Below are 19888 nucleotides of genomic sequence, written 5' to 3' on the forward strand. Positions count from 1 at the left end.
GGCCTTCCCCAAACGACCAATCCAGCATTTTTGCCGGACATCGTTTGGGGATGCGACTGCTCTTAGTTGGAGGACCGGAGGAAGACAGAGCAGTTGGAGCCGATCGAGCACAGGAGCACCACTGGGTTCCATCTCAAAGCGCGCAGCTCCGTATTCTGGTCGTTGCTGGGCAAGAAGTTTGTGGAGAAGCATCTCCACTACGCTAGATCCCTGGTTTAAACGGGAGAGATAGTAATTGGGAAAGCATGGGAGAGACAGTAATTAGGAAACCTAATTTCTAATTATTGCCTGAGCACGTTTTAGTCTTACACATTGCTCCCCTCTCGTGGCCGTCGGATCGGGATCGAGTGGCTCGAACTAAGCGGCGCAAGCCTCCAATACACGAGATGCTTTTCCCGTACTTTCTCCTTTCATCGTCCTCAACCCCTCTCCTCTCTTGGATCCGAATCAACTTCCTCTCACTCCCTCGTCGATCTCCCTACTAAATCTGCCTCGTCGGCGGCGAGCGGATTGCCTCGCTGTCACAGTCTGCCGAGAAGTTTCGGGGCGTTCCTCTTGGTGGGTGAATCGGTGGCGGGCTCCCGCACGATTCTCTTCATCGGAGGCGAAGATCCGCAGCCGTATCGAGCGGGGAAGCGGCGGAAGGGGTGGCTGGATTCGAGTTTGGGGCGGGTGCGGTGGCGGTGAATCGACTGCAGGGTTCGATCTGGTGGTGCGGTGGGTCGGTCTCTGGCCGCGAAGTCTGGCCGTTGGGTCTCCTTTGAGGTACGAGCTTCAGCTTGTGTTCCGCAGCCGATTCTTCACAGTTTCGGCGCGACATCTAGGTTCCACTCGTCTCTGGTCAGCTGGTCACTCCCTTACGTGCCTCTGCCCGTGGTGTTTAGATTGATACACTGCAGTACTATGCTGTGCACAAGGAATCGGTTCTTGGGGGCAATTTGATGGCATATAGGACGCACCTGATTTTGTGGACGATTTTGAATCAAAACTGAGTAGTGTTCTTTGGGGTCCGTGGAATCATATACTAACATGAACTGTTGACCCTCAGCTCTAGGATTCAGACTGCAAAGCCCGCGTCGGCTTCTTCTTTGCTTCTGGTGTAATAGCTCATAAAAATATTTATTTTGATGCTTGTATTTGTAGAACTTCATGGTTTGCCTCTGAAAAAGACCAGGCTCATGCGCATGATACTTATTACTACTTGGTGTACTGTATTGCATATCATGTAGTTTTTTACTTCCAGGTTAATAGAATGGTCCAAATTTTGTTCCCCAGATGTAATTTTTGCAGACTAACTTTTGCCTCTTAATTCTTTTTTACTTCTAGATCAGTAGAAGGATGTATATTTTGTCCCGTAGATGTATTTTTTTGCAGACTAATTATTGCTTCCTAAAATTTTCACTTCCAGTAGAATGTAACAATATTAATTTCTTTCTCTACTTTAGATGTAATTTTTATTATTTTTCTACATCCTGAACGCTCAATGGATCAAGCTGTAAAACACTAGTATATTTGTGATCTCAGTTTTGGTGATTTTGGATGTAATTTTTATATTTTTCTTACATCCATCGCTGCATTTTTACATCCTCAATTAGATCATAAAATTAAGTGTACTAGCAAGCCCTGGTGCGGCGCCGGCACCCTTGTCGTCACCGTGAGGTGAAGAACAAAAACATACCTTTCTTTAGGGTGGTTTCCCTTGATGTGAAGAACAAAAACATAGCTTTTTTTAGGGTGTGGTATGCCTAGTATTTTCTCAATGTTCTTCCTTTCAGTATTTCTCGCTTAGGGAACTCGCATGCACTTGGTTCATGTATGTGTATACATATTGATGTGATTTTTTCGTACATATCATTACGCCATTTTACATAAGAAAACGGAGCATTCAGTGGATTTCGTTGAATCCAGATCATGATGCACACTTGGTAACCAGGGCGTAGAGAGTAAAAACACCATACGTTGATCAAGATTTTTATTTAACAAAATGCAGCAGTGCTCTTTCAATTATATTAAGAGAGCAATTACAGAATGGGTAGGGGGAAAAGTTATATCATGAGCTAATGTAGACGTAGTTTAGGGTGGTTTAAACCATTGAACTCCAGGTATCCCAACACCACACCATACATTCAGTTCATCGTTGATTTTATCACAAACCTCTCTGGGTGAATATGCCTTGTTATCAAAGATGCGAGAGTTTTCTTTCTTTTCAGATCATCCATGAAGCGAAAATTTGAATTGTGCACCAATCCTTGCGTCTTGAGGTCACAAGAGCAGCAGAAGAGTTCCACCAGTCAACGAAATCAAGAATTTGGGAGGGCATCACCATATGAGGATGGAAGCCAAATAGCCAATACTGGGCAGGAGACACCTCCAAACTTCGGGCGAGAAAGAGCATTGGACCAGCAAGTGGGGGGCAGTTTTTGAGTGAATGTGTCTTAGAGGGCAGATAGGATTATGAGGCCACCCTTTCTTTGCTAAATTATCTTCCTGTCAGACATAGGTTGTGTTTTACCAGCCAGTTGAAGATAAGAAACTTTGGAGGGATCTTAATTTCCCAAGCAGATGAACCAGTCTTGTTGATAAAACGTCCCTCAAATTGGGTCCTATAGGCAGAACTTGCAGAGTAGATACCATTAGAGTTGAACTTCCACTCGATTGAATCATGCTGATTTGGCGTGAGCGAGATGTGTCCATAGAGAGGTCAATCCAGAGAACAACAGCCGAGTGGTTGGGTAATACTGAACTGATCCAAAGGTTGTTAGTTATGGCTTCAGAGATCGTGGCCTTTTTCCGCCGGCTTTGCTTGAACAGGTTTGGGAACTGAAGCATCAAGGGCCACCACCGTGATTCTTTTCTAGTTGCACAATAATCAACCCGTCAGTACTTGCCAGTCGTCCTCATCGTCCTTGAGCTAGGAATTTGCTGCAACCGGTGCGCTCCTCATGGAAGGTTCGGCTTCGTCATCATCTAGCCAGCTGGCATCTATGCAATCGAGGAACTGCTCCCCTTCCTTCAGACATGCAGTGTAGATTGCCCATGCGGATTCGATGCCTAGCTCTGATTGGACCGACACCTTGGTGGCGCGTCTGACATGTGCTTCTTCTTCTTCCTCCGTCTTTTGCCTCAGCTCGCCTAGCTCATATTGTGCCACACCATGCCCTCTCGCTTGTTACTGCCCCAGAGTCAATGTCCTCCTCGAGCACATGGGTTGCCTCCTCTAGTTCCTCCTCACATGGTCGCAAACAATAGGAAAAGCACTGTTTCAAGTCTGTGTAGTAAATGTTAGAAATATCTTAACATGAGCATAGAAGTTGAGATGACTAATGGGAAAAAGCACTCGTTAAAACGGTTTGGCAGAAGTTTGAGAGACCATCATATGAACCTATGGTTTGGCAGAAGTTTGAGAGACAATCATATGACCCTATAAAGTAAGAAACACTGCTCACTGAATAATGTAGGCTTCTTTGGAATCTTACTCTTTTTTCATAAAAATCTTCCTACTCGCAGTGACACATAGAAGACCAACAAAAGCTTCAGGAAAACATATTGTGAAATGAATATGGAGCTAGAAGGTTGCATAATTTATACTGAACACAAGCGTATATTGAGTAAATTTGGCAATAAGCTATACCATCAGAACTCAAAATTGCAAGAAGGTTTATCCATTGTCCTTGATGTTTATATAATTTCAAGTGAAAAAAATATTCTGATAACATATTTCCTTGGACTACCTTTTTCTAGATGTCAGTTGTAGTACTTGGCATAGTGGAACGGCCATACAGATTAACAGATTAAGAATTTCATTATCCTTTTATCAATCATCATTATCTGAACTCTACTATCTAAATGACAGGAAAAACGTAAAGACCATAAAGACACACACCAAACCAATAAGTGAATGTACCCTAACGCCTTAGCTCGAAAGTCTATGTCCAACAGGAAAATATACTGTTTTACAAAGAAAGCTGGTCACAATTTCAGTTACAATATTGAGCTACCGAGCCAAACGATTGTGACCTAACACCTCAGCCTGACAGTCAATGTCTAACAGGAAAATATATTGGTTGACAAACAAAAGTGGTCAACTTTTCAGTTAAACTACATCGCTAATGAGCCAAACAAACGACTGTGGCAGCCTGACAGTCAATGTCTAACAGGAAAATATATTGGTTGACAAACAAAAGTGGTCAACTTTTCAGTTAAACTACATCGCTAATGAGCCAAACAAACGACTGTGGTTAATGCCTCAGCCTAACATTCTATTTCCAATAGGAAAGAAATTCACTAACTCGGAAAAAAATTGGTTAGTCATTTGTAATACTGAGATTCTAACATGCTAAAATAAATCTGATGGTGTATATTGTGAAACAACATAATTAAAAAAACATGAAGTGGAGATGAGATAGAATAACAAACATAACTCATTCTAGCTAGAATTGACATGAAAAGTATCATTTTCATTATTGCTCCAAAATCTACATAATTACCAATTTTGACAACAAAAACAGAAAAAATCATACATCAAGATATGAAAGTGATGCACGGAAGATAGGAAGATCAGGGTTGTCTGTAGAGTGGTGGTATGAAACTCTGGATATATGCAGTTCAGAGCAAGTGGCAGCATGGTGGTATACCTGGGAACGGAGTGGATATACTGAAGGTCGCGACATTAATGCCTCGATTTGGCCGAGAAAAACCACCTTGACAAAATGTTAGGAACTTGACAGTTTTCCCACGTACACAAAGTTATCAACCTGTAGTCTGAAAAATTAAGGGAAGAAAGGTTCTTTATATTACTCCCAACAACAATTAGAAAACAATCAATCTATTCATAAAAATAAAAGAAAGAATATAGCCATTCATCAAGAAGAAAAGAATCATGTCCATCTTCTTTGCCACATAGCTAGCATTTGAGATGGAACCATCCATCCTGAACATTTTTCATCTACAATATCATCATCTGAAACGTCTATTTCTATAAGATCACGAATTACACAATCACCATAAACATTCATGATACCATATATCCTTGAAGATGTGGTCTCTCTATGAACATCTGCTCTGTTGGCTCCCTGTTGTGAAAAAATAGTCAAGAGGAAAGTGTCACATTCTTATAAGTGATGAGTTCACAAATATAGCTATATTTACCTTTCTGCAAAAGAAGTTGAAATTAAGATGGTTTGGTGGTAACAAACAGATGATTACTTGGCCTCATGTAGGTGAGATGTAACTGAGCAAACAACCTGCAAGAATCAGGCAAACTATAATAAAATTGGGCATGTGTCATTACTATCTAAGCCTAGAGAATAATATAGCTGCCCTGTGTAGCAGCCACAATTTCCTCCTGTAAATCAGTCTCAATAACATCAAATCCAAACTAAGTCCTATGGAACAAACCTGGAATTGTTTATGAGGGACTATGGATCCTTATCCTCAAAAGATCTGCCTAGTTGCACTATACTTAGATCATCTTTCTAAATGTCATCTTCAATCTCAATAGATTTAAGAAATTCAGTAAAGCAATAACATAACTCCAGGAATTATTTTTTCAAATAATGAGGATCCAAATTTCACACACAGATGCTTTGAAGCCAAGAGCCTCACTCTTCCATAACATTTTGGGAAAATTTTCCCTAACATTTTCATGTCGCTTAGGCTGCTGAGATCACCAAGAGCCTCACTCTTCCATGGAAACATAATTATGGCCTAACACAAAGAACTTAGAAATAGTTAAACTGAAAACTGGAGCAGTGAACTTAAAGAAAAATCTGAAGAAGAAAATTACCTAATGCAATCCACGGAGCAGCGTGATGCAACATTGAGAGCCGCAGAGATTGGGAGCAAAATGCAAAGCAGAACAACTCTGGACGAAAAAAGGGGAGGGCGGCGGCAAACAGCAAGGTCGATCACTCCGACGCCAAGCCGCCCAGCGCGGGAATCAGAAGGGGACGTGGTGGGTGCCGGCAGCCACCAACCGCGGTGCGGCGAGGCCTGCTCCGTGACACGTGCTCCGGCCGTTGGGCATAGACCAGAATCTGCTCCGCCCGTGTTCCCCTACATGGCATTGACGGAGACCTAGAGGTCCTCCGCACCGGTCCACTGCAGTCAGCACACCGGTGGAGATCTCCAGCTTCTCCGCGCAGCACAAGAGGATCAGCGGTAGACATCGTCCTTCCTCACCCACGCCGCTCCGGGGAACCACGGCTACATCCCAGAGCACCCCGTCGATTGGGGCCTGGTATTACGCTGCGAAGCAGCCGGGGTCGATCTCGACAATGTGCCCGATGCGGCTGCAGTTGGAGCAGATGCCTTCATCTACGTGGTCCTCCATCAGAAAGTTGAACCCGATCTGTGGGTGGTGTTGCAGCGAGACCTGGGCGGCACGTCCACCTATGCCTAGGAGGAGCCGTCGATGGAGGTCGTCGGCGCACCGGCCAGAGAGGAAGAGAGAGGCGTCGTCGGCCAGAGAGGGATAGGAAGACGCCGGCCCTAGGAATGATGTGGGCGGCGGGGCGGCGACGACGGTAAGGAAGAGAGAAGATGATGGGAGATGTGGGGTGGGGACAAAACGACCGCTTAAATCATGGGTTTCTGTCACCGCTTTGACCAACCGCACATGGCAATAGGTAGCACTTCTAGAGAAACGAAAATGCTACGTCCATACAGAAAACAACCACCGCGAGAGTAACAACACGGGAATCAACCACACATAAATTGCAAGAGAGCATCCAAACTGGACACTGAGAACTACTGCGGAAATTACACACAAAAAAGTATACGTGTCAGCACAGCAGTAACTCACAAATTGGGGTCAAAATTCTTAAAAAAAAGATGTTTGTTCCCAAATAGTATAGTAGTTATTAGTTTTTATTTATCAGGAATAAATCTAGATGTAGTTTTGCAACTAAATTTCATGAGTTGGAACAGTTGGTGTTGTACATAGCGTGCTTCAATTGCATGCGCTGATCGGTTGCATGTGCGTGCGCATGGACTTGCTCACTAGCTCTCGCGATTGCGGGCATGTATAATGTTAGGAAATGCACGTCTTCTCTTAGCAGTTCATGTTATCTAGAGAGAATGATAAATATAACCGGTACAATGCATTATCTTTTATTGTCATCCCTTGCAATAAATGATAATTAATTATTTGTAGTAGAAAACTATGTGACTAAGAGAAGACAAGTCGTACAATAGAAAAAATAGCCTTCTCTTATTTCATAAGAGATCATCCCTTAGCTAAGGGAAGACAACCTTCTCTCCCCTCATTCTCTCTCCTCCAACTAAGCAAATATCTGACGTGGCAAGCGTAAGGGAAGGTGACATCACCCAATTGGACGTGCCCTAACAAAGCAAGAAACCCCGGTCACGTTTCCACTTTTAGTAATATGTCGCTTTCAAATCGGGGACCACATGCCTTTTTTAGGGAGGGCACTTCGTAAGACAATCGGGTGCCTGAGCACCGTGTAGCAGCGTCCATTAGGAAAATATGGTTTGTATTTCTGTTTGTATTGTTGTTGAGAAAATAAATATCTGTCCGCTGCAGTGTTGTCCATCTTCTCTCTTGGTCAATAAGAGCATCTCCAGTCGCGTCCTCCAAACCGTCCCCCAAAAGGCGCCGGATTGAGCGTTTGGAGGACGTGTTTCGTTCGTGCCGCGTTTGGGGACGTCGCTCCCCAGTCGCGTCCCCCAAACAAAATTTCAGAAATTTAAACCTTAGCGAGATTCGATTAGATTCGTCCAAACTTACATAGATTCGAACAAAATTTGACTAAATTTAAACTAAACCTAATCTAGAAGTACTTGCGGCGGCCGGATGCATCGTAGTACTGCTGGAAGTTGTACATGTCGTCGGTGACGACCTCCTGCTTGACGCGCTCGTCGACGGGCTCGTCGACGTGCTCGTCCTTCACCAAGCCGCTTGGTCCCGCTCGCCGTCGTCGGTGAGGTCCACCAGCGGCTTGCCGGAGTCGCGGATGGACATGGCGATCGCCATGTCGAGGTCGCCCTCCAGCGTCCTTGTCGTTCATGGACGCCAAGCACGCCGCCCGCAGCCCCGGGCAGTCCTCGGGTCGTCGCCGCCGGCGATGAGCCGCTGCCGCCGCTCGTACTCCGCCGCAGACGCGCCGCTCGCGCCGCTTCCTCTGGCTCCTCCTTCACCTCCGGCTTCGGGATGAGGAGGGCGCCGCCGCGCCTCTCTTGCTGCCGCTGGCTGCCGCTGCCGCCACGCCTGGTGTTGACGGGCGTCACCGGCTCCTCCTTCACCTCGCATTTGGGGACGATGTAGGGTGCCGAGCGGTACGACGAGGACGACGTCGATCGCGCCGGTCCTGAGGAAGAAGAGTTCGAGGAGGACGAGTACGTCGTCCTCCTCGGCTGCCATTGCGGTGGTCCTCCTCGAGGAGACGGTGGCGGTGACGACGGCATCTCCAACCTTGGAGCGCCGTTGCAGATGCCGCGGATGACGTTCTCGAGGGTGCGTCCCGGAACGCCCCAGAACAGGGCGCGGCCGTCCTTGTTCCAGTTGTTGGGCCCGCCGACGAGCCCGTCGGTGCTGTACATCTCGATGTCGTACTTCGCCTTGAAGTACGTCTTCCACCAGGCGTCGTTGTTGTTGGCCGCCCACGTCGGATCCAACCGCTCCTCGGCGGTGAGTTGAGCCCGTCGGGCCTTGATGGCGTCCCTCCATTGCTCCGTGCCCGGCTTCGGCGGCGGCGGGACGCCAATGCCGTTCACGGCCATCTTTGCAGCCGCCGCTGCTTGGTAGCCGCATGTCTGGCGGGACTGGATACCGGGCGTGGTACAGCGCCCACGCCTCCGGCACGGTGAGGCTGCCGCGGTCGAAGCCGTTCGCCGCGGCGATCTTGCGGGAGGACGAGCTCGAAATTTTTGGAGCAGCGGGGAGAAGATCTGGGAGGGGGGAGGCGGCGGCGACGAGAAGGTTTGGGAGCGGTGAGAAGTGCAGGGCGTCTTAAAACAGCGGCGGCAGCGGGTGGTTGCACGCAATAACGCCGGCGCGGACGGCCACGCGGCCATGCACGACGAGACGCGTCCCTGCGTCGCCTGGGAAACAGGGACGCCATTAACGTCGCTTGACCAAAGGTAGGCGTCGGGGTTTTAGCCTTCCGAGCCGCTGACGTGTCGGACCCGCGTCGTTTCGCCACACTTTTCGTTGTGTCCGGCGTGCCCGGTGCGTCCCCTGTGGGACGGAAACGGGCTCGGGATGCCGGACACCGTATCGGAGCGCACCGGACAAAATGGGCTTTGGGGGACGCGGCTGGAACCGTTTTTTGGTTCGGCGCGCCCCAAATTGCTTTGGGAGACGCTTTGGGGGACGCGACTGGAGATGCTCTAATGGCCGGTTCATTCAAGCATTTTCACGACGGACTGATGAGTTAGGCAATCGCAGACTCGCAAGAGCATACTTCTATTACATCTTCACACATTTTAGATGTTTCTTCTCATCATTCGAGAATCTCAAAAATAAGAGCATCTCCAGTCGCGTTCCTCAAAAAGCGTCCGGCATAAATGATTTGGGGGACGTTTGGGACCGCGCCGGACAAAAAGAGACCAAAAATCTGTACAAAAAAGAGGCCCTTTCCAGCCGCGTCCCTCAAACAGCGTCCGGATGCATGCATTTTAATAGAAGGGACCACCCCATGTGGGAAAAGTAGGTGAGAGAAAGTGTGGGGAAAGAGAATGGCATGTGGGGACTAGGGGCTGCATGCATGATATGGCTCTCATTTTGTGTCCGGCGTCCCTGTAGGACTCTATCATGGAGTTTCTACCGGGACGCCGAACACAAAACGAGTGCGCTATTTAAACTGGGGACGCGACTGGGACGCGATTTTCTCCATTTCTTATCCGCCGTCCCCCAAACGACGCGACTGGAGATGCTCTAACGTTTCTGTTACTTCGTATTCTCTACATTTTTCTCTTAATATTAGCTTCATCGTATCCTTAAGTTTTCGCAGGAACGTGAAACCGGTGATCAAGGAAACCCAGCGCCCAGCGCGACGCACGCACGATGAAAAGGAGCAATCGAGCGCACCAGCTCCTGCTTCCGCACCAACAGCTTTCTTCCCCACTCCACACCACAGTCCTGTCCCGCAAACCACCGCCGCCTCCACCCCGGCCGCCGGCGCCTCCCTCCCCAACCTCCCGAGCTTCCAGCAAATTGGGCACGGCCCCATCCCCTCCGCGGCGTGCCTTGCCCCCGGAGCTGGCTCGATCCATGGCGCGCGCGCATCGCCGCGGCCATGCTCACTTGCGCGCCCTGCACGGAATCCTGCAGGCTCGCCACATCTTCACACCTCCGAAGCCCCGCTCACATGGCGCCGTCGGCCGCAGCTCGCCGCCCCGACCTTCGTCTTCCACTTTTCCCTTGATCCCTTCCACTAATTTCACGTGTGTCACTCTATTTTTGGTGTTTCTAGCTTCTTCACTTTTGCAGCCATCTCGTCGAGGACAAGCGAGCACAGGCTGTTTCCGTTCGTTGTGTGGCTGGCGGAGTAGAGCTGATATTCAGATGTAAGAGAAGTTTAGAGCTCTCCTGCTCGGCAACAATGGTGTCAGGTGTCGTGGTGAATGCAGGATTAGTTTGGAGTCCGGGCACAGTTTTCAACAGTGCAAGCAATGTGCTAGCTAAAATGCGTTTAGACTATGGGTGCAGCTGCAAGAAAAGGTGCTAGATAAAATGCGACAAAACCAAGTTCGTGTCTCAGCTTCCGGCGGTGTAATTTTAGTACCCAACGGAGGATGTCCGGCAAAACAATGTTGGTACCCAACGGAGCAACTTTGGTGTCTGATTTTTAATTTTGGTGTCTGACAAACCAATTTTGGTTTCCCAACGGAGCAACTTCGGTATCTGGCTGCGCAACTTTTGTGTTGACATACCAACTTTGATACCCAACGGAGCAACGCAATTTTGGTGTCCGACAAAACAACTTTCGTACTCGATAGAGCAACACTTTGGATACTCGACACAACGACTTTGAAACTCGACGGAGCAACTTTGATACCTAGCGACGCAACTTTAGTGTACGAACAGACCGAATTTTGTACCCGACAGAGTAACTTTAGAACCCGGCAAAGCAAGTTTGGTGCCCGTCGGCACAATTTTAGTGTTCGAGCAAATTATGGTGCTGACGGCACCATTCTAATGTGTGGCCGCGCAACTTTGGTGCCCATGGATCAGCTTCGGTGCCTACAGTAGAGTTGCATACAACTTTGATGAAGCTGTGTAAAGTTGCATACATGCTTTTGTATTGTTGTCTACCTTTTTATTCTTTGTTTTGCATCAATCAGCTACCGTTGTATGAGTAAAGGCTTTTCATCAAGCATCAAAGTTGCTTCGCACGCACTAAATATATAGCTTCGTCGAGCATAAAACATACATAGCGCTGCGGTTAAAGTTGTCTACCGCGGGTGTGAATCACCAAATATTGCTTCGTCGAGCATAAAAGTTGCATATCGGTGTTGTAAAGGTTGGTTGCCGTTGTTTTTTAAGTTTTCTACCGATGTATTAAAGATGTTAAGTTGTTTTCAGTGTTTATAAAGTTATATATTCTTGTTGTGAATCTATTTTCTTCATCAAGCACACAAGTATACCATTGAGGACTAAATTTGTTTCGTTGAGCACCAAAGTTATTTCGTTGGGTACAAAAATTGCTTGTTCAAAATAATCATCGAAAATATGCACATGACATATAGTTTTGCAGATCTCATTGCGAGAATTTCAGATGTGAAACGTATTGTAATTGTGATGCACGGTCTGAAAGTTATAGCTTTTCAAAATAATGCAATGTAATTCATGTATGTCATGTAAGGTGGATTGATTTATTTTCGTGACATTTTTTGCATCACTATGAAACCACGTGGAGGTGGGGTGGAATCCTTTTCCTTTTTTGTTGGTACGGATTATGTGAGGATAGAAAAATAACTATTTTAGGCTGTGTGCTCAAAAGCCCCAACGTGCGCGCAGGTCCTAGACTTGCCCAATAATGAAATAACCGAGAGGTGTCGGTCGCACCAAATTGATCCACCAAAAAGGAAAGAAGGGAAAAATCGCTGCCGCATCAAATTCTGTTTGGGAGAAAAGCTACTATGAACACTACCCAAAACTCTAAGATTTTAGCAAAGGGGTGCAACTTTTATATAGGTTATAAAACCGTTTGAAGTGGGCCCACCCTTTAGTTATTTCTGGAGAACAGAAACCGGCGGTCAGGGGGAACCAGGTAACCAACAACACAATGCACACACGATGAAAAGAAGGGAAATAATGAAATAACTGAGAGGCGACGGTCACACCAAACTAATCCACCAAAAAGGAAGGAAGGGAAATTGAGAAAGGTAGCAATCAACAGTAAAAATTGATGGTGCGTCAAATTCTGATTGAAAGAAAAGCTACTATGAACACTACCCAAAACTTTGAAATTTTAGCAAAGGGGTGCAACTCTTATATAGATTATAATACTTACTCCGTATAATGTAATGGTATCACTCCCATGCCTTGTAAAGAACAAACTGACTGGTGCGATCGCGGTCACCATTGCGACCGAGCTTCACTCTCACAATCAATTTGGTACTCCTCATCGCAGCAACCACAAACTTGTTTAGGTCACATGGCTCGGTGATCACACCATCAAATAACCAGAGCTCAAAAAGAAAAGAAAAACAGAGCTCTCTAGTTATCTTGTTAGCACACGCCTATAAAGAAACTCAGTCCACCGTCACGGACGTCTGATATCCCAACTTGTATTGTGACCTCCACTGCACCATGCAGAAGCACTAGACTTATGTCAACTTGATGCATGTAAAATATATACATGAACTTTGTCCTTTATCATATTGAATTTCCACATATTTGCAACATATATGATGATAATACCATTTTTTACATTGATTTATGGAGATTTACCAATGATCACTTTTATTTGGTTTATAACTCTGCAGAACAGGAATTTCTTGTTTCGCGTATTTCACTTTCAGAGACCTATAAGGAGTCAAATTGACCTGGTATTTTTGGAGCATCATTTTTTCATCAGGAGAAGCACCCTGGAAGCACACCTGGATGGGCCCGAGGCCCAAAAAGACCAGGTGGCACGCCCAAACATGTAGGGCGTGCCACCCGGGGTCTTTCGGCTGTCGATCGTCCAATTAACTTGATTTTTTCGGTCACCGACGTATTTTGTCCTAAAAATCACTATATATATGGCCCCGAAGAGTTCTCGAGAAGAGAGCGCCACAGAAGATAGAAACACGAAAACGGAGGATGCAACAACGAAGATTGGAGGGGGAAACTCCACCTGGATCACCTCCGGAGGGATCTCCACCTTCTCCAACGTCTTCATCATCATTACCATGATCAAGGGGGAGTAGTATACCTCTAGACTACTGGTTTGTGGCAGTAGCTTGATATATTTCTTTCATGTTCTTCATAGTTCTTAGTGCCATATGAGCTGCCCTACATGATTATGGCCATATTTGTAATACCTATGTGGTGGATCCTTATTCTATAATATTGTGCTATGAGATCTAATCATATTATGTGCAAGATGTATTGATAGATGCATATTATGTATCATGTTCTTAAGTATTAGTTCTGATCCAAATTATATGCAAGAGTGTGTGTGGTGTGATGTGTGTATTAGATGGAGTAGCATGGTTTTAGTGATTGAATAGTGATAACAAATTCACGATCTATTATGGTTTGACTTTTCTTTTGCTACAGCACTAGGGATAAAGTGAATGCATGTGCTATGTTCCTCACGTGACAAAAGTGATGATCTTGTTTGTTTAAGGTAGCATATTTGATATTCAAACATCATGTCAAAGTACTTATGGCTATGCTCTGTTAATTCTTAATACAATATTGCATGGAGTTTTCGGTTTCTTGTGGAGTATAAGAGAGATGTGATGCATCATCTCTATGTTAGGACGTGATGCCCATATGAATGCATATCTTTCACATGTTATTATTTTGCATCTTCATATCATTGATGAATTGTTATTGTCCACTACAACTTAAAAGAGAGGATAGTCAAGTTAACCCATGAAGCCCGATCCACTTTTATATTATAAGAAACACCTTTATATTTCTTTTATCTTGTTTTCTATTTGATGCACTATTTTTATCCGAAAATACAAAAATATTTACTTTTCCTATTTGCACCCAAAACACCAAAAATAATCAACATTTTTACTATTTTTTTTACTTAGTTACTTTATTTTATCTAGTTTTACTTGTTTTATTTAATTACTTACGCGAAACCTTGTGCTTGACAACCACATGGTGGAGTTAGGGACACAAGGCTTTATTTTACTTTGCAGGATTGCTAGAAGAAGAGAGGTAGAGATAACTCTTTGCTCAGTTCTCCGAGAGTTCGATATAAACCTTCGAGTCACCCTTGTGGGGAAAATTGCTTCCTGGACTACACACTCTACACTTGGAGTCCCAACGGTTTCAAGAGTTTTTGTTGGTGTTGTTTAGCTCCATCAAGACATATTTTCTAGCGCCATTGCCGGGGAGATAGTCAAGGCACTTTGTCAAGGCCATCCCTCGGCAAGCACCATCACGACTGCATCACAATCACCGACAATTCATCAAATATAGATTCTACAGGGTGTTGAGCCCAAGTCACTGAAGCAAAAAAAAATCCCTATCAATGCAGTGCAAATATCTTCTTTGGATTATATTGCTATATCGAACTCGATTAGCACCAAATCCTGCATTTTGATGCCCCTCTTTTTTTGATAAAGAAACATATTAATATCAAGAACATACCAATTATACCTAGCCTTTACAACAACACAGTGACCTAATGGTAATATGAATGCGCACAACAACAAAAAGTTACATAAAAGAAAACTCATGTTGCAGTGATCTATTTATTATAGCAACAGCCAAACACTAGAAAGACAACATCAGAAATCCATCTTCTCCAAAAGTGATGCCTCCAAGGAGTGAACAACGCACGAGCGTCGTCATCGCTCTGATCCTAGATCATAGGTTTTCACCGAGGAGAAATGTCCGCGCTCACAAAACAATGTCTTCAACAAGGCTATTGCTAGGCACAACCAATTAAGACCTGACCTTGGGTTTGCACCCTGCAAGTTTAGACTCTGAATATCTCCTGTTCTGTTGCCCCGAATTGCCAATGCCGCTGCTCCAAGCCACGAATCATGAAGCCAAAACCCCATTGCCACAAGCATTCGTGTCACCATTACTAGTACAGAGCTCTCGGCTTCTATGCCATTCTCCGCGACTGACTTCATCATGGAACTAAAGACATTTCCCACAGTGACAATAGACCGCAGAGCTTCATCTCGCTCCCTCTGAAACCAAACAGGCAGAAAAAACATGGTTGCACGTGACCGAATACCATCCGTCCATTTGAGTTCGCCGGTGGAGCTTTTCGGAACTCGACACTCGGCCAGATCAATAAAGACACACAACGAGCAGATCTTCGCTATGGCACGAGAGAGATCCTAGAACCATCTCCTTTATTCAACCACGATGAAGGGATAATCTATGGTGTTGTTGAGCATGTATTTATGCCGAGGTTCAGAATATCCCGGCCGACTATGCATTCGTACACATGAATTGGGCTACCAAATGTATCAGTAGAAGTTTTTGTTCAGTAAGTATATATGCAACATATGGCAGTACACATGCCCTTTGCAGACCCTGAGCAACTCTAACAGCTACATTAACATTTGAACCCTTAAAATGCAGATAAAGGGCGTCTAAAAATGATTTTATAGTGTTGCATCCTCTCCAGATTAAAGGACCCGTAAATAGAATCGTAAATGCAAACCTACCATGCAAAGGGCCTATTAATCTCGAAGATTGTTTGTCGGTTGGATTGAGGTGACGACTTCTATAGCATATGCTTGAGGTACAGATGGCCTGCAAGAACACAGGGTCATTCGCGCATATTTTCGTGGAAGTATTATTTCCGGTTTTTATATCGTATCCCAACAAGGAGCGTAGCAGGATGTTTATCTGCGGTGTTTCTGTCGCACCCAAGGTGTCACAAGTCTTAGGTGAATTCACTGCAAAAATTGAAATGGAAAGTGGTGAGTGTGAATAATAAGAGTTTAGAGTATTGGTAATGCAATAAAGTAAAGTGCATAAAAGTAAACAACTAATAAGGAATAAATGAGTTTCTGCAGGTGGAAAGGTAGCCGCGGGGTGATTCAGTTCATGGTGATAGTGAATGTGCCAAGTGGAATAAATGTGATAAGGGAATATGATTCGTCATATTTATATCTGAGAAGGCAAGCAACCCGTAAGAGAGAAAGACTCCTATTGGTAGATTTCATCTTCCTCCAATAATCCTTCTGCCTGGTACCAAAGTCATGATCAACGCATCTATTAAGGTGATTAGACCGGACTAAAGCTTTAAGTTCGGTGGTTCCATGTGATTACTCGAGTATTGCTAGATCCTCTTTGATATCGGACGTGTCACTCGGGGTTCGCCGATTCACTAGCGAACAAGTTCCTGTTTATGAGTTCTTGAGATCATGCTATCTGGGCCCATAAATTAGATAACAACATTAGGTGCACATAAACATTCATACTCATATATGAAATAATCTCAAACATAAGTTCATAAATGTACGGAAAAAATTTGGCACATCACATCTCACAAATCCCCTACATCTCCCACGCCAATGGGATCTACTCACACATGAGAAGAGAATAACATAACAACATCATAGCAGAGTAAATGGAGTTCATCTTGATATTACCATAGCAAGCCACAATAGTTGAAGATCAAATCAAATACAAACCAGGATGAAATAGAGGTTTCAATCTTTAATCTTACAAGTATGAATCTTTCTCTCTCTCTCTCTTAGTACAAGTGGGATGTAATGGATGGGGTGATGAGATTGATCGTCTATGAAGTCGAGGTTGGTCTTCTCCTTCTTTAGATCTGATCTCCTCTGTTCTGGTCCGAATGGTGGCTGCTGTGCTGTGTTATTCGTCGTCTCCCCTTGATAGAAAGGGTTCGATTTGATAAGGCGAAGGCGGTGCCGGTCAGTACGGGCGGACAGTACGGGCAAGCCCCGCCCGTACCGATGCTCGTGAAAGCCTCTGTGTCGCCAGGATTGATTTGGACTCAAAAGAAAATGTATTTATTTCATTGCAATAAGCCCACACATTTTCTTGGATCCTCCAGATATGATGGTTTCCTGGAATACATAATTAAAAACAAGGTTTCGCTTGGATCACGATATTAGCGTTAGTTGAAACAGAAAATCTAATGAAAAACCAATGATACCAATAGATAGGTGACGGAAAATACATAGTAAAATGCATCAAAATTTGGAGCTATCAACATCCCCAAAGCTTAGTTGTTACTCGCCCTCAAGTGAAAAAGTGAGAAAAGAATAATAGGGAGAAATAAACCTTGAGTAGAAGAGCTCACAAGTTCGAAGCAATATTAAATCCATCTTCAAAAAATTTGCAACTTCAAACATGATCATAAGATATTCAAATGGTTGCACCTAAAGTCGCACCCTAGCCACATGTAGTTCATCAATCAAAATAAATATTAAGCCCATAGAAAGTGTCAAGAGCTTGACTAGGATCTCCAATGCATTGTTTCGGTGCCGCTCTTCTTATTGAGAGTAAAATTTGGGTTTTAATCAACAAATGATTTGATCAAGTTAAGGGTGCACATGTATAAGTCAAAAGAGAATTGATCTTGGAGCAAATCATTGACCTCCACATCAAGAATCATAACTATCCAATACCCAATCCCCTCATTGCCTTTCAAGAAAATCCACCTAATAGTAACGAACTCATAACAAGACCTTGAATTGATAAATTGGATTCCTATGAAAGCTTCCAAGCAAGGGCCATGAGTGACCCTTTGGTAAAGTTGTGATAACCATGGGGTTAGTGGAGGTGCTAGTGTCCCAAGGGTGTGCACAACAGTATGATGACACGTGTAAATCTATATCAAGCATTGATTCAAGTGGTGACACGCGTAAAGAAATATTTCACATTGATTCACTACATTAAAGTTTGTTATGTAGCTCGGCCACTATTGAGTTTCAGTTCAATCAAACAATTCCTATCATGAGTGATATCTAATCACTTCATCGATACATGTGGTTGAGCACTACCAAGTTAAAACCTTAAGACAAACACATGGCACCAAAGTCATCAAGAGATGCATGTTTTTGTTACAAAAAGGTTGGATTTAAATCCAATTGCAGTTGTTTTTTCATACCTCATTCAATGATTGTGAAGCAAAACCAAAATAGTGACACTAGCATGGGAATGAAATTTATATGACGACGAGCTAAGTGGGAAGCGAGACTAGAGTGCAACCAAGCATATAATTACGAATGGAATTACAACGAGAGTGAAGATAAGAACTAATACCTCATCTTTCTTGCTTTCCTTATCCCCAAGTCTTCCTCCCTTTCATTCCCATCACAAATTCACTCGAAGTGAATAACTCAAAGATATTTCAAAGAAAATATGAAGAGATCTTCCACAAATAAGAACGAGAAAAATTAATTAATATGCAAAACAAGAATTAAACATGTAAATAACTAGAAAGGAAAATAAATGAAAAGAACAAACTAAAATATGAATGCAAAGGTGGAGGACTCAAGCTTAGGTGTTTAGCCTAACTTGGATCATTGCCCGCTACCACCACCGTGTGGCGGCGGGTAGTAGGTCTGGAAGTGAGTGGAGAGCTCACTAATGCTCTGGGTGAGAGACAACACATTGGAGTTCACGCGTGCAACATGCTCTCCACGTCGCCGACGCGACTCACTGATACGTCTCAAACGTATCTATAATTTCTTATGTTCCATGCTACTTTTATGATGATACTCACATGTTTTATATACATTATATGTAATTATTATGCATTTTCCGGCACTAACCTATTGACGAGATGCCGAAGAGCCAGTTGCTGTTTTCTCGCTGTTTTTGGTTTCAGAAATCCTAGTAAGGAAATATTCTCGGAATTGGACGAAATCAACGCCCGGGGGCCTATTTTTCCACGAAGCTTCCGGAAGTCCGAAGAGGAAACGAAGTGGGGCCACGAGGTGGCCACACAACAGGCGGCGCGGCCCAAGCCCCGGCCGCGCCGGCCTACTTGTGTGGGTCCCTCGTGACGCCCTCCGACCTACCCTTCCGCCTACATATAGTCTTCGTCGCGAAACCCCCGATGCCGAGAGCCACGATACGGAAAACCTTCCGGAGACGCAGCCGCCGCCAATCCCATCTCGGGGGATTCGGGAGATCGCCTCGGCACCTCGCCGGAGAGGGGAATCATCTCCCGGAGGACTCTTCATCGCCATGATCGCCTCCGGATCGATGTGTGAGTAGTTTACCCCTGGACCATGGGTCCATAGCAGTAGCTAGATGGTCGTCTTCTCCTAATTGTGCTATCATGTTTGATCTTGTGAGCTGCCTATCATGATCAAGATCGTTTATTTGTAATCCTACATGTTGTGTTTGTTGGGATCCGATGAATATTGAATACTATGTCAAGTTGATTATCAATCTATCATATGAGTTGTTTATGTTATTGCATGCTCTTCGTTGCTAGTAGAGGATCTGGCCAAGTTGATACTTGTAACTCCAAGAGGGAGTATTTATGCTCGATAGTGGGTTCATGCCTCCATTAAATGCGGGACGAGTGACGGAAAGTTCTAAGGTTGTGGATGTGCTTGTTGCCACTAGGGATAAAACATCGATGCTTTGTCTAAGGATTTTTGTGTTGATTACATTACGCACCATACTTAATGCAATTGTCTCGTTGCTTGCAACTTAATACCGGAAGGGGTTCGGATGATAACTCGAAAGTGGACTTGTTAGGCATAGATGCATGCTTGGATGGCGGTCTATGTACTTTGT

The sequence above is a fragment of the Lolium rigidum genome, chromosome 3, assembly GCF_022539505.1.
Source record: "Lolium rigidum isolate FL_2022 chromosome 3, APGP_CSIRO_Lrig_0.1, whole genome shotgun sequence".
Classification (NCBI taxonomy): Eukaryota; Viridiplantae; Streptophyta; class Magnoliopsida; order Poales; family Poaceae; genus Lolium; species Lolium rigidum.